Source organism: Homalodisca vitripennis, unplaced genomic scaffold, assembly GCF_021130785.1.
Source record: "Homalodisca vitripennis isolate AUS2020 unplaced genomic scaffold, UT_GWSS_2.1 ScUCBcl_1320;HRSCAF=4789, whole genome shotgun sequence".
NCBI classification, from domain to species: domain Eukaryota; kingdom Metazoa; phylum Arthropoda; class Insecta; order Hemiptera; family Cicadellidae; genus Homalodisca; species Homalodisca vitripennis.
The window spans coordinates 51,236-64,719 of record NW_025777442.1 but is presented as its reverse complement, the minus strand read 5'-3'; the positions used below and the strand labels follow the sequence as shown (position 1 = coordinate 64,719).

At 35.5% G+C, this 13,484-nt stretch overlaps 1 protein-coding gene across 1 annotated transcript in view; it reads left to right on the top strand.

The window, feature by feature from the left end:
- The window catches only part of LOC124371374 (inner centromere protein A-like), a 43,664-nt gene extending 30,662 nt beyond the window's left edge, over positions 1-13,002 (top strand). The window contains exon 5 of the mRNA XM_046829704.1: positions 12,873-13,002. The gene's annotated coding sequence lies outside the window, so the exon portion shown is untranslated. The remainder of the gene's footprint in view (positions 1-12,872) is intronic.
- Positions 13,003-13,484: the final 482 nt, after the last annotated feature.

Here is a 13,484-nt window from a genome sequence, read left to right as displayed (position 1 = left end):
AGTCGTGGGTATAGGATGCCAGTACTATCGCCGGAAAGAAAGCAGTGGTAAGGCGAGTCCCGACTGTTATAATTTTTTCCGGGTAGGAGATAATTGGTAGGAAAGTTCGTAAAGGAAACTCGGGATGAGGTGTCAGATCGATCGCCAGGAAAAGAAATGCGAGATCTGAAAAATTTAGAAAGGAAAATTTTAACACAGTAATTAAAATTTAGTCGAAATGACAAAAAAAATAATCTGAGTAATTGAAATTCTAAATATAAGTTAAATTGAAGAAAAGAATAACTTTAGTAATTCAAGTTGAAAAAGTAATTAAAGTTTCAGTAAATTGAGAAAGTCAAATATATTCTATTTAAATTTAATGATACCCTTAAATATCAAATAAATTATTAAGAGTATATTTAAAATCAAACAATTATCTTATCAAAATAAATCTATAACCATCAAACATTACTAATATATTTCAGATCGATTAATTTTCATAAATGACAAATAAAATATTAAATTCTGTTTCACATAAAAAAATTTGGAAGAATTGTTGATGGCGGAGATAAAACACTTTAGTAAGGAACAGGGTCGTTGTTCCTTACCTGGTGCTGGATATCGGCGGCGGGCGTCGAGTCGCGATGTAGTCGTTCAGCGAGCGGGGTCGGGGGAAGGGGTCGAAGTAGTCGTGGTGAGCAGCGGTCGTCGGCGGTGTCGCGGTCACTGGCTGTCTCTCTGTGTCTTCAATCGGCCGTCATTATATAGGTTCGCGCGATCGCGGGGGTGGGGGAAGCCTTCTCCTCTCGCCGTGATCGGAGGGGAAGCGGCGATATCCGTGCGGGCACGGACCTGCCAGATAGCGTCTGACTCATCGTCAGTAAAATAATTATTTCGCTCCTTTTTATGATAATTCTAAAACTCAAGTCGTTATTCGTAATATTAAAAAAATTGTCTGTTCTAATTTTACAATTTTACTAATGAATATTTTAAATTTAAATTTAATTTTGTATGTTAAAAAAAATAACATGTTACACCCCATCTGTACTTCGGGAAACAAAAAAAGAAGAAAAAAAAGTTAAATGTGGTATTTGTATATAGATAAACAAAAAAGGTTACCGTAGTTTAATCTCCTCTTGTATCCGTTTTGAAAGTTTCTGAAATGAAATGAAACAAACTAAAGACTCTTTTCGTACGAAATTAATGTTTTAATCAACAAATAAAATAAAATGATAACATATTCTGGTAAGAAAATACAACTAAAAACAAATTGCAATCTGCATAAACAAAAAAATTATTTAACAAAACTAAAATTTACACTAAAATATATTACGGGCACAGTCTTTCACAATACATATAATTAATGGAAAACAAAATCAGATCTCGCTTTACTAATAAAAATAAACAAAAATCGAACTCGAAAATATAAAATCTCTAAGGGAAGGATATTAGACACGCCGGGTACAGGAGAGTGGCAGTCTTACAAGGAAGAATTTGGGATAGAAAGGTGATTTGTTGTAGGAATACTAGTCTACTAAAGCAACTCTTGGCGCCAAAACAATAAACACATCGGGCAACCAAGAAATCATACAATAAAACAGATTAGTAGAAAGGAAACTATGGGCACACTACGGGGCAACACAAGGATCTAGTGTGCCTCCAAGGAAGAGTACGCCTTCAGATCCTTCGTATGGGCTCGGCCTACGTCTTTTCCTTGGAGATCTCGAAGTTCGAATATATTCCATCCTATTTTTCTATATAGGATGTATGGTCCTTCAAACTTTGGTGCCAATTTTCCTGCTATATTCTCAGCCGCTGAGGAAAGTGTATGGCTGCGCCTCAAAACTTGTTGGCCTATTACAAAACTGTTATCTCTTCTTCTGAGATTATAGTAATGAGCTTGGCGAGTGTGTGCTTTTTCCATGTTTAGCTTACATTTTTCCCTTAATTTTAGCATGAAGTTCATTCGAGTTTCATGTATATCGATTTCGCTAGGTTTAACAGCACCTTGAGTGGCATTCTCTAATACCTGACCGTAGATACAGTTTGGAGTTTTAAGTTCTCTGCCAAAATTGAGCATGGCCGGAGTAAATTTTGTTGATTCGCTACAACATGTATTTAACGCAAATCTAAATTCATTTAAATGTTGATCCCAACTACGATGATCATTTCGCACGTACTGAGAAATCATAGTTTTTAATACGCGGTTCGTTCGCTCTGTTGGATTACTCTGCGGACTATAAGGTGCGGTTGTTTTGTGAATTATTCCCCAATCACTTGTAAGTTTTTGGAAGATTTTCGAGAGGTATTGCGTTCCGTTATCTGTCAGTACTACTTCTGGAGCACCATATCGCATCAATATAAGGTCTTCGAACTTTTCTGCCACCTTCTTAGCAGTTGCTGATGGTAATGCTACAATTTCTACCCATTTGGTAAAGGTATCTTGGAACACCAGGATAAATCTGTTTCCTTTACGAGATCGAGGTAAAGGGTCCCATCAGATCGCTGGTTACTGTGAACCAAGGTCCTTGGGGGCGTCTGAAATGCATTTTACCCACCGGTTTACATTGTTCCACCTTGTATCTCTGGCAAGTGTCGCAATTTTTTACGTATTTTCGAATATCGTTTCTCCATCCAGGCCAAAAGTATCTGGCGCTGATTTTCTGGATCGTTTTGTTTACACCTAAATGGCCAGCTGTTGTGCTGTCATGATTTTCTCTCAGTACATCGGATTTTAGAGAATCTGGTACGCAAAGTTTCCAATTTGTTTTTGGGTCGGTAGATGATTTATCGATTTTTCGGTATAGTTTATTTCCTCGAATGGTGTAATCTGCATATTTATTCGGACTTGCAGATACCTTCCGAAGCATTTTCGAGTGCCAATCGGGCATAAGTTCGCCTGAAGCTTTTTCTAGCCTTGGTTCCTTGGTTTTGAGCGATAGTTGCCTCCGAGAGTTATTCGAACTGTCGTTGGCGGTGCTACAACCAACGGTTGAACCGACTACAGGATCACAGCTTGACGTGTCGATCGGATACCGGGAGAGTGCGTCTGCTACTCGGTTCAGGACTCCCTTGCGGTATTGGACTTCGAAGTCATGTTGCTGTAGTTCCAGCATCCAGCGAGCAAGTCTTCCAGATGGTTTCTCCAAACTCATCAACCACTTTAAAGCTTGATGGTCAGTTATCGCAATAAACTTGTACCCTTCGAGGTACGGACGAAATTTTTGAACGGCCCATACCAGAGCTAGGCATTCTTTCTCGGTTACGGAAAATTTCTTTTCATTCTCGTGTAAAAGTCGACTCGCATATGCAATAACCTTCTCCCGCTTGCCAATAGTTTGGGTAAGCGAAGCCCCTAAACCTTCATTGGAGGCATCCACGTGGACCGTAAAAGTTTCCTTGAAGTCAGGGCAGGCTAAGACCGGTGCGGTAGAAAGTTTTGCTTTAAGGGAATTGAATGCTCGTTCTTGAGAATCCGTCCATTCCCATCTATTCCCCTTTCTTAAGAGTTTCGTCAATGGCTTAGATATGTTTGCAAAGTTTTCGATAAATCGTCTGTACCAAGACGCAAGTCCCAAGAAACTCCGTACTTGTTTTACAGTTTTAGGTGCTGGAAAATCTACAATTGATTTAACCTTTTCTGGATCCGTCTGGATTCCTCTCTCGTTTATTACGTGGCCAAGGTATTTCAACTCCTTTTTACAAAAGTTACATTTTTCCATATTTGGTAATAATCCTGCATTTCTAAGGCGTTCGAACACTTCTTTGAGAAGTTTTAAATGTTCTTCGAAAGTTCGGGATACCAGCACCAAATCGTCTAAATAGGCAAAAGCGTAGGGCTCAAACTCAGGTCCTATCACTTGGTCTAGCAATCTCTGAAAGGTAGCCGGAGCAGAGTGTAAGCCAAATGGCATGACCTTGAATTGGAATAACCCTCTGCCGGGAACGGTGAAAGCCGTAATTGGTCTACTGTTAACTTCGAGAGGTACCTGCCAATAGCCATCCTTTAAGGTCGATCGTGGATATATAGCAAGCATTCCTCAGTTTGTCGAGTATCGCACTTATTTGGGGAAGGGGATATGCATCCTTCTCACTGACCGCATTAACTCGCCTTAAGTCGATGCAACACCTTACTTTTCCATTCGATTTCTTAACCAGCACTAGTGGAGAGCTCCAAGGACTAGATGATGGTTCAATGATGCCTGACTCCAGCATCTTGTCAACTTCTTTGTCAATGATCGCCTGCATTGCCGGGTTGCGATAATAATACCTCTGTTTAATGGGTGTATCAGTTTTAAGGCGAATTTTATGTTCCACTAATGTCGTGCGACCAATAAAACCATCGAACAAATTCAACTGATAATCAAGGAATTCTTTCAGTTTTTTACTTTCTACTTCTGTTAGTGTCATAACGGCATCAGTATGAATAGTCTTTGAATTATCGCATCTAGTCACTGTTTCTGCAGTACTTTCATGAGGAGTGATATCGATCAGTTTTAAAGGCGTTATAACGTCCATACCCAAAATCATCGGCGTAGTTAAGCCTGGTAGAAACAGGGCGCGTACCTTAGTTCTAATATCGGCTATCTCGCAGTTAAATTCGAAGGCCTGAGATATCTGGCTATTTGTGCTATCGGCCATATTAACATTAACATTTACGTTCTTAGGCCTAACACCTAACTGTAATAGATGATTAGCTACTCTTTCCCCTATAATAGTCACCATTGATCCCGTATCAAGCAGTGCACAAAAGGTAGTTTCTTGAATCTTAATGGATACAAATGGTCTAGGATCGTTCGATTTAACTTCTGCACAGCTGCTTTTGTTAAATTCTTTTATTTGGTTGAGCCATTTGGGCCATTCGATTGAGGTGATTTGTTGCCTTAGAGTCCCGGGACACCTCTGACGCTCCGGGCTCCGGAAATGTTTCCCTGCCTGCAAGGACACTGGACGGTTCGAACTCCTACTTTCTTACAGTTAAAACAGCGAATGGTTTTAGGGAGAGGACACTGGTGATATTTATGCCCTTTAGTTTCGCAATTCCAACAAGTAGGAATGGTAGTCGTTGTATCTGTAGTAAGATGCCTTGGCTGAGTAGTGTTAGTCGGGACAGTTGTAGAGGGCTCGAACCTTCGTTTATCGGTAAAATATTTGGGTTTATCGTGATACAGTTCTGGCTTATCTATCATCTGTACTGGGTATGACTTAAAAACTCTACGTTTTGTGTCGTATGCTGTCTCAGGTACCATGGATTGAGCCGGATTTGGAGGAGGTCGGTAACTATTCTTCTCTCGCAAATAACTTTCATAACCTTCGGCAAGATGAATTAATTCACTAATCGAGTGAAAACTTTCCCTTCTGATCGTCAATTTGTATTCAGGTCTCATGTTTGAATATAATCGGTTTAGTGTTTGGTTTACAGAGAAGCCACCACGTCGTCGAATTAGAGTCGTAAGGGCTACAATAAATTTTCGCATTGGCTCACTCTCGCCCTGAGTTCTTCGAGTTATTTCCTCATCCAAGTTACGTCGGTAATCTGGAGGAAGATACTGCTCTTCGAAGCTGATTATAAAGTCGTCATAGTTTGTCCAAAATGACTTATTATTTCGGTACCAGAAAAGAGCGTTTCCCTTAAAAAGTTCCGGTAATGCTTTTAGTAGCCGATCGGGAGGTATTTCATAAGATTCGGCAAGTTCATTGAGACGCTCAATGAAAGAGACTGGGTCTCCATCCCCATCGAATCTCAAATTCCATTTCCGAACTTGATTGCAGATATGAGAGATATCCGGTTGTCTAAGTTCAGATGTAGGCCTGCTGACCATGTTAGCGTCACTATCCAATCCAAAATTCGGGTCACAAGACTCATCACCTGTGAGGGATCTTGCTGTCGGGATTCTCAACGGGTGAGGTGTTGTTATGTCTTGTGTGTTTGTTGGGGCTATGGAATTTACAGATTTTTCGTGCATTAAAAGGGCTAATCGTTCCTGTACTAGTCTAAAACTAGCTGTAGGCGGGAGGTTTAACATTTCTCGAATGCTAACTTCCTCATGTTGTATATGACCATCAATATGAGAGGCACTAATCGGTCCTAATGCTGAGGAAACTACATTGGTCGCGAGGTTTTGTCCGTATGACAATAATTCTGTTCTTAGTGGAAGAGGTTCAGGAGGTGTTTTTCCAGACCTAAGAAAAGTTACAAGTCGCTTTCGTAGTTCAGCCACATTACCATCCGGATTCAGATTAAATTTTCTTAACTCTTCCTGTAGGTCGTTCTTTTGTAGTTTATAAATCCAGCCCACACGAGGATCATTCTCCGAAGGGGAAGGAAGCATAATTTGGGGATTGGGAATGGTTGTAGGAGGGATCGGTAGGCCCATTGTAGTAGCAGTAGTACTAGTAGTAGTGGTGGCGGTAATAGTAGCAGTAGTAGTGGTAGTAATCGGTGCGACTGATGTTACGACTGTAGGAGGACTCATTTTTGGCACTGTACCACCAGAAGCCTGTGGTGTCGTAATACGAGTTAAAGTCGTAGTGGTTGTGGTTGTTTTTCGTTTGTTTGCGTCCCCTTGTCCATCATTTCCGTTTACATACATAAAGAATAAAATTTGATAAGGGCGGAAAAAGAGGTTCAATAAGTACATCATTATTGTACGTATAAAATTTTCTTAAAAAAAAAGTTATTGTAAAACTTTAACACTTTTTAGTCGTAAATTGTAAAGTATATTCACAAAAAGTGTAAAGTAAATCGTAAAGTTCGTAAATTAACGTATATTACAGTCCCTGTTCGGGCGCCACTTTGCGATGTTATTTTCGGGGCAAGCGAAAATATTCGCAACTTGCCAGATAGCCAGTCGAGCTGGGTTAGAAATTTCCAGGGTTCGAGAATTTAATATAACTATTATTTATTGTTAGGAGTCGAATCAGAGGGCCCTGCGGAAGGAATTGATACTTCCAAAATAACGTTGGGCTTACTTCATCACGTCAACTCCAATAAAATTTTGAAGACGTAAAAAATAAAAAAAAATAATCTTGCTCAGAAAAATAAAAATTTCTTGTTCTAGGAAAGTTATTGTTCAAGCGAGTTCGATTTTCGAAAACAACTGTATTGTTTATTAATACGTCGGTCAGTGAGGAATTACAAGTAAGCTGAGTAGTCTCCACTGATAACTTGGTCGGGGAGTCGTATACAGTAATTATTGAGCCCGGGGTTGGAATAATTAATCGGTTAAATAATGATGGTTAGTAGAAGCAAAATACAAAATCAAAGCAAAGTATGAATAGCAATGGCAAACAAAAGCAATATTTAAATAACACCAATAGCAAATATACAATCTTATAAATTAAAAATTAGCCATGCACCAATATCACAGTGCAACTACTATATACATAAAGCAAGTACTAACCATTAACAAAAAATATTTCTACGGGATGCAAAAGCTAGATAAATTTATAATATAAAAATATACTAAGCTGTATTTATTCTGTAGGCAAGTGTATAGCTCTAAAATAAAATATCAAGTTTACTTTCTCAGGCATATAATTTTGAAAAATAAAAAAACAAAGTAATCACTTATAACACACCATGCAGAATTACCCTACCATATGGAAGCTAAGATAAAGGTAAATGATTTAAACCATGCAATAAGGCTACAAAGCTAAATTACTATAAATATTAGGGCTCTATGAATATCAAAGAAAAATTGAACACTCACCCTATCTGCACAGTTCACCAGAAAAATAAATTAAAATATCGTTAAATAAATATTTTGATGGAGGTTATCGGGGTGAGGGTGTCAGGGACGTTCGCAAAAATAAAAAGAAAGGGTTGCGAGTCCCGAAATAGATAAAGGAGAAAAATAAAGATAATCACTTACAAAAATATAAATAATTAATAAAATGAAAATTAGATTGAACTTCAATAAGAAAGAAAAATATTTCCGCATAGATTAGAGATTCGCCAAGAAATGTGATAATAATCAGACAACAGAATGATGGTCGAGAAAACTTTATACCTAATATAAAAATTTACATCGATTGAAGATAAGATTTAGTTTATGAGGACGGGGTCGGTGGGAAGAAAGTATTTATAAAAGGAAGTCGTGGGTATAGGATGCCAGTACTATCGCCGGAAAGAAAGCAGTGGTAAGGCGAGTCCCGACTGTTATAATTTTTTCCGGGTAGGAGATAATTGGTAGGAAAGTTCGTAAAGGAAACTCGGGATGAGGTGTCAGATCGATCGCCAGGAAAAGAAATGCGAGATCTGAAAAATTTAGAAAGGAAAATTTTAACACAGTAATTAAAATTTAGTCGAAATGACAAAAAATATAATCTGAGTAATTGAAATTCTAAATATAAGTTAAATTGAAGAAAAGAATAACTTTAGTAATTCAAGTTGAAAAAGTAATTAAAGTTTCAGTAAATTGAGAAAGTCAAATATATTCTGTTTAAATTTAATGATACCCTTAAATATCAAATAAATTATTAAGAGTATATTTAAAATCAAACAATTATCTTATCAAAATAAATCTATAACCATCAAACATTACTAATATATTTCAGATCGATTAATTTTCATAAATTACAAATAAAATATTAAATTCGGTTTCACATAAAAAAATTTGGAAGAATTGTTGATGGCGGAGATAAAACACTTTAGTAAGGAACAGGGTCGTTGTTCCTTACCTGGTGCTGGATATCGGCGGCGGGCGTCGAGTCGCGATGTAGTCGTTCAGCGAGCGGGGTCGGGGGAAGGGGTCGAAGTAGTGGTGAGCAGCGGTCGTCGGCGGTGTCGCGGTCACTGGCTGTCTCTCACTGTGTCTTCAATCGGCCGTCATTATATAGGTTCGCGCGATCGCGGGGGTGGGGGAAGCCTTCTCCTCTCGCCGTGATCGGAGGGGAAGCGGCGATATCCGTGCGGGCACGGACCTGCCAGATAGCGTCTGACTCATCGTCAGTAAAATAATTATTTCGCTCCTCTTTATGATAATTATAAAACTCAAGTCGTTATTCGTAATTGTTAAAAAATGTCTGTTCTAATTTTACAATTTTACTAATGAATATTTTAAATTTAAATTTAATTTTGTATGTTAAAAAAAGTAACATGTTACAGTTTTTGTCCACGTTGTAAGCCTTTTTTAAACGATCTGTAAAAAATAGTATACACTATAGCACATAATTTTTCTCTAAAAATGTAGTTTTAGAAACAGTTACTATAATTTATGAATGTTATGTTTTACTATATGTTGTCATGAGAAGAATGAGAAAAAAAAACTTTAACTTTATCACATTTTGTTAATAAAAATACATAAGTAAATTCCAAATAACCAAAATGTGTAGAATATTATGTAGAAAAAGAATATGTGCATAGTTTTCCAGTAAAAATAAAATTGGAATATTTGCAATATATTTTGTAAAAACATGTGCAAGTTACAGAAATATTAAATATTACTCTTAAGTATCTTTTTGTATACTTTAGTGTAAGTGTAATATTAAAAAATCCATTATTTTTATATTTTGAAAAGTATACGCTTTTCATATGTATATAATGGAAAATGACAATATATGTAACCAAAGCTGTAAAGATATAATTTTGATGCAAAAAAATAAAATAAAAATACCATGAAACACAAATTTTGAGTGAAAACCCCCAAAAAAAACCAAGCTACAAGTTCGGCCCTGTAATTACTGAGTTTTTATATTTTTATTGAAAATATATTCCACATAGGAAACTAATTAGATAATGAAAAATAAGTAAAAATCAAAATACTGTGAGTAATAAATTAAATATAATATAGTATATAACAGGGTGTTTGTTGACATATGTTCACTTTATATATATTGCATACAGTTTTTTCTAAAAATAAATTATAATTTTTCCTATAGCATATTTTGTTAGAACATACATGTGTGAATAAATACATATAAAATATGTATAAATAAAAAATACATTATGTAATATGATATCTTATCATAGTCTTCTTTATTGTAAAGATTAAAAGCTTTTTATAACTAATAAATTGAAGCTATTATTTACACATTATAATATGTTGTTACTGGCTTATATGATATTAAATATTTTCTCACACTTCATGTGAAGACCAATATCACATCCAGGGCACCAGAACAATCCTATTTTTCCACACACACCACACTTGTGCTTCGTCCCTTACCTAGGTGTTGATCTTCAAACACTTCTTGTAAAAAAAACTTATGTACAATAAATCGTCTAGGTTAGACCTTTACTATTCTACGAATAATTTTGAAAAAGTATAAAACATAATTCTAATTGTAAGAAATGTGTAAGTTTGCTTTGATATTCATCAATATTTGTAGTAAAAAGAATATTTATCAAGACTAAGCACTTATGCGTACAGTAGTCTAGGTTAGATATTAGCTATTCTACAAACAATTTTGAAAAAGCCAAACTATTTCTCAAATTTTTAGAAACATGTTGTCCTTCCTACTTGATATTCATAAATATTTATAGTTAAAAGAATATTGATCAAGAGTGAAAACTTTAGAATAGTTTAGGTCGGAACCTTGCTATTCTGTGAATAATCTTGAAGAATATAATCGAAATGGTAAGAAATATGTAGGCCAACTTGATATTCATCAATATTTACAGTAAAAAGGATATTTATCAGTTTTATTCATATTGTTTATTAATGATTTACCATCCTATATCAACCCACACGGCAAATGCTTTATGTACACTGACGATACTGTAATCTTACCTTCACACAAATCTGTGAACAGTCATGAGTTCAACTCTTTAATAGCATTGAATATGGCTCTTGACAAAGAAAAGATGAAGCAGCTGATATTTGGAGTAAAGAAAAATGAAATAGTTGGTTTACCTAATCTTGAAACCATTGACCACACCAAACAATCCTTGAGTTATTGTGGATGTTGACATCTCTTGGAAGAGCCCTGTTGACCCAAGAGCCCTCTGAGTTCATCTTGTGGCAACCTAGAAAGGGGTTTGCTTCTCCAAAAGAAGGCAATAAGAACATTGGCTGGATTGGGAATACTTGATAGCTGCAGGAAAACTTTTCCAAGATATGGAAATTTTGACAGTGGTTTCTCACTATGTCCTGGCAGTGATTTCGTCTGCTTGTACAAACCAGATTTGCCATTAACTGCAATCTTCCATTTCACTGCATTGTACACAAAGAAACCAGCATACGCCAGCACCAATCTTTATAGCAGTCTCCCAGATGAGTTGCAGAGTCTAAACAACCATAATCTCAGACTCAATTTGAAAAAATGGCTTGCTCAACGACCATTCTTCACAGTGGCCTGTCCTGGAGAAACTTTGACAAATATTTATATTTAATGTAACTTTGTTCTTGTAAAAATGAGATTTAATGTAATTTTTTGACACCTTTCAAATCTTAATGATTTTTGAAAAAAGTTATTCTGTCTCCCTTTCTATGAAGGCTAAAATCTCCCACGTAGAGTAGTGTAGATTAGACCTTTCCTATTCTACAAAGTTTTGGAAAAATGCATAAAATATCCAAATTGTAAAAAATGTGTAGGCCTACTTGATATTTATATATTTGTGTAACAAAATGAACATTTATCAACACTAAAATCTTCCATGTACAGTAGTCTGGGTTAGATCTTTGTTATTCTATGAATAATCTTGAAAAAGCATAAAATATCCAAAATATAAGAATCAATAAAACAAATCAATTTAAAATTACTATTTCATCTACAAAAATATAGTAAATGAATATTCCATCTTGGAAAGAGAGATATGCCTAGAGGCACAAAGAAATATGAACTTTGTTGTACGAATAAATAATGGTTTCATAATTGTTTCATAATCGATTTATATATAGAACACTTCACAATAATACTTAAAGTAGTCCTTAGTAGTATATTTTCTAATTAAAACACTACACTTCACAAACGTTATAACTCATGACACAACAAAGTTTGTATTTTCATGAAAATGGTTAGTCGGCAAACTGTTTGGACAAAGAAATTGGCTCCACGTCGTTTTGAAACTGTCGCCAACCCCACAGCACAAAATACTTACTTGACAAATACTTTAAATGCATTAACTAATCTCCAATGAGATTTTTTTGATTTAGATTCATTAAATTATAAAGAGTTTATTACATTTTCATGAACTATGTATTTGATGCAACTTACCAGGCCCGATGTAAGGGTTTGTATGAAAATGTATTGTAAACAAGTAGGATATGGAATTAAATGGCAATCACAGTGCTGAAAACATAATTAATTTCTGCATTTGGTGACATTTGGTGTGGTGTGTGTCACATCATCAGCCCTGTGATCGGTTAAAAATAACGTATTTGGTAGTTTCTTCAGGCGTGGGCTTTCAAAATGATATCTTTTTTAAAGCGTTTAAGAAAAAAGTTGCATTACAGATAAAGACCTATTTAATAAATATATATTTAGTTTACTACTTCCTGAATACCTTGGTGTAACTATCAGGTATCTTTGCAATAAATAGTACTTTTCTCCAAAAACCTTGAAGCACATGTGCTTCACACACAGCTAGAGTTAAATATTACCAACACGACCATAACAAATTTGTAGAAAGGGCATACGTTAGCCTAGAGAATAATGATTTTACGATGTTTCATGACTCATAAACAGTCAAACAAAAAGCGGGCCCACTGTTTTTTTTTTTAGTGTTGCAAGACTAGTGTGGGCTATGTATAGACTGCATCGTCTTCTTGGACAGCATACTTTTTGGGTTGTAAATAACCCACTTGCTCTAAGAGGGGTGATAAGTTCTCTTACCAGAGTTTTAATATCTTAATGTTTTTCGGCACAGAATAATTTAGTGAACAGTAATTGCATGTTTTGTTACATTAACAAATTTTGGTGGTCTATTCATGATTTTGTTGTGTTTACAGCTAAAAATCGTGAGCGCCTGATCAAGACGACAAAATACATTCCCTCCTCTTTATGGGTTCAATTCATGGTACCCAACGTAAATCCTGATCTGAGTAAAATGTTTGCCGGTACTCAGATTAAAAAGAGAATCAGAACATCCAGTGCTGTATGGAGGACCCCACCAAGATGTTCTCATTTCCAAAAATAGATTTTTCATTTGTTTTTATTGGTCTTATGTTAATGTGGAGATAATTTTTCTCTCCTAACATTTCTTACATTGTGATTGATCATAATAATAGTATTTTGTAAGAATAATTATTTATTACTGTCAATTTGTGCACTGTAGTAAATACACTTGTTTTTAGTAATAACTAAAATAGATTTTATTCAATATGACCTTAGAAATGATTTTTATTTGTATTAATAATGTTTTAGGGATTTGATTAGGAGGTCTTTGATGTAATATATTGTTTTCATATTTATGTTATGTCTTCTGTGTAAGAGACAGTTAATAAAAATACTTCAAGTATATCTATAAACATATTTTGATTTTCATCGTATTTGTTCTATTGCACTTGTATATTGTTTGTAGATAAATTTATAAAAGAATAAAAGGTATATTGCTGGCTATT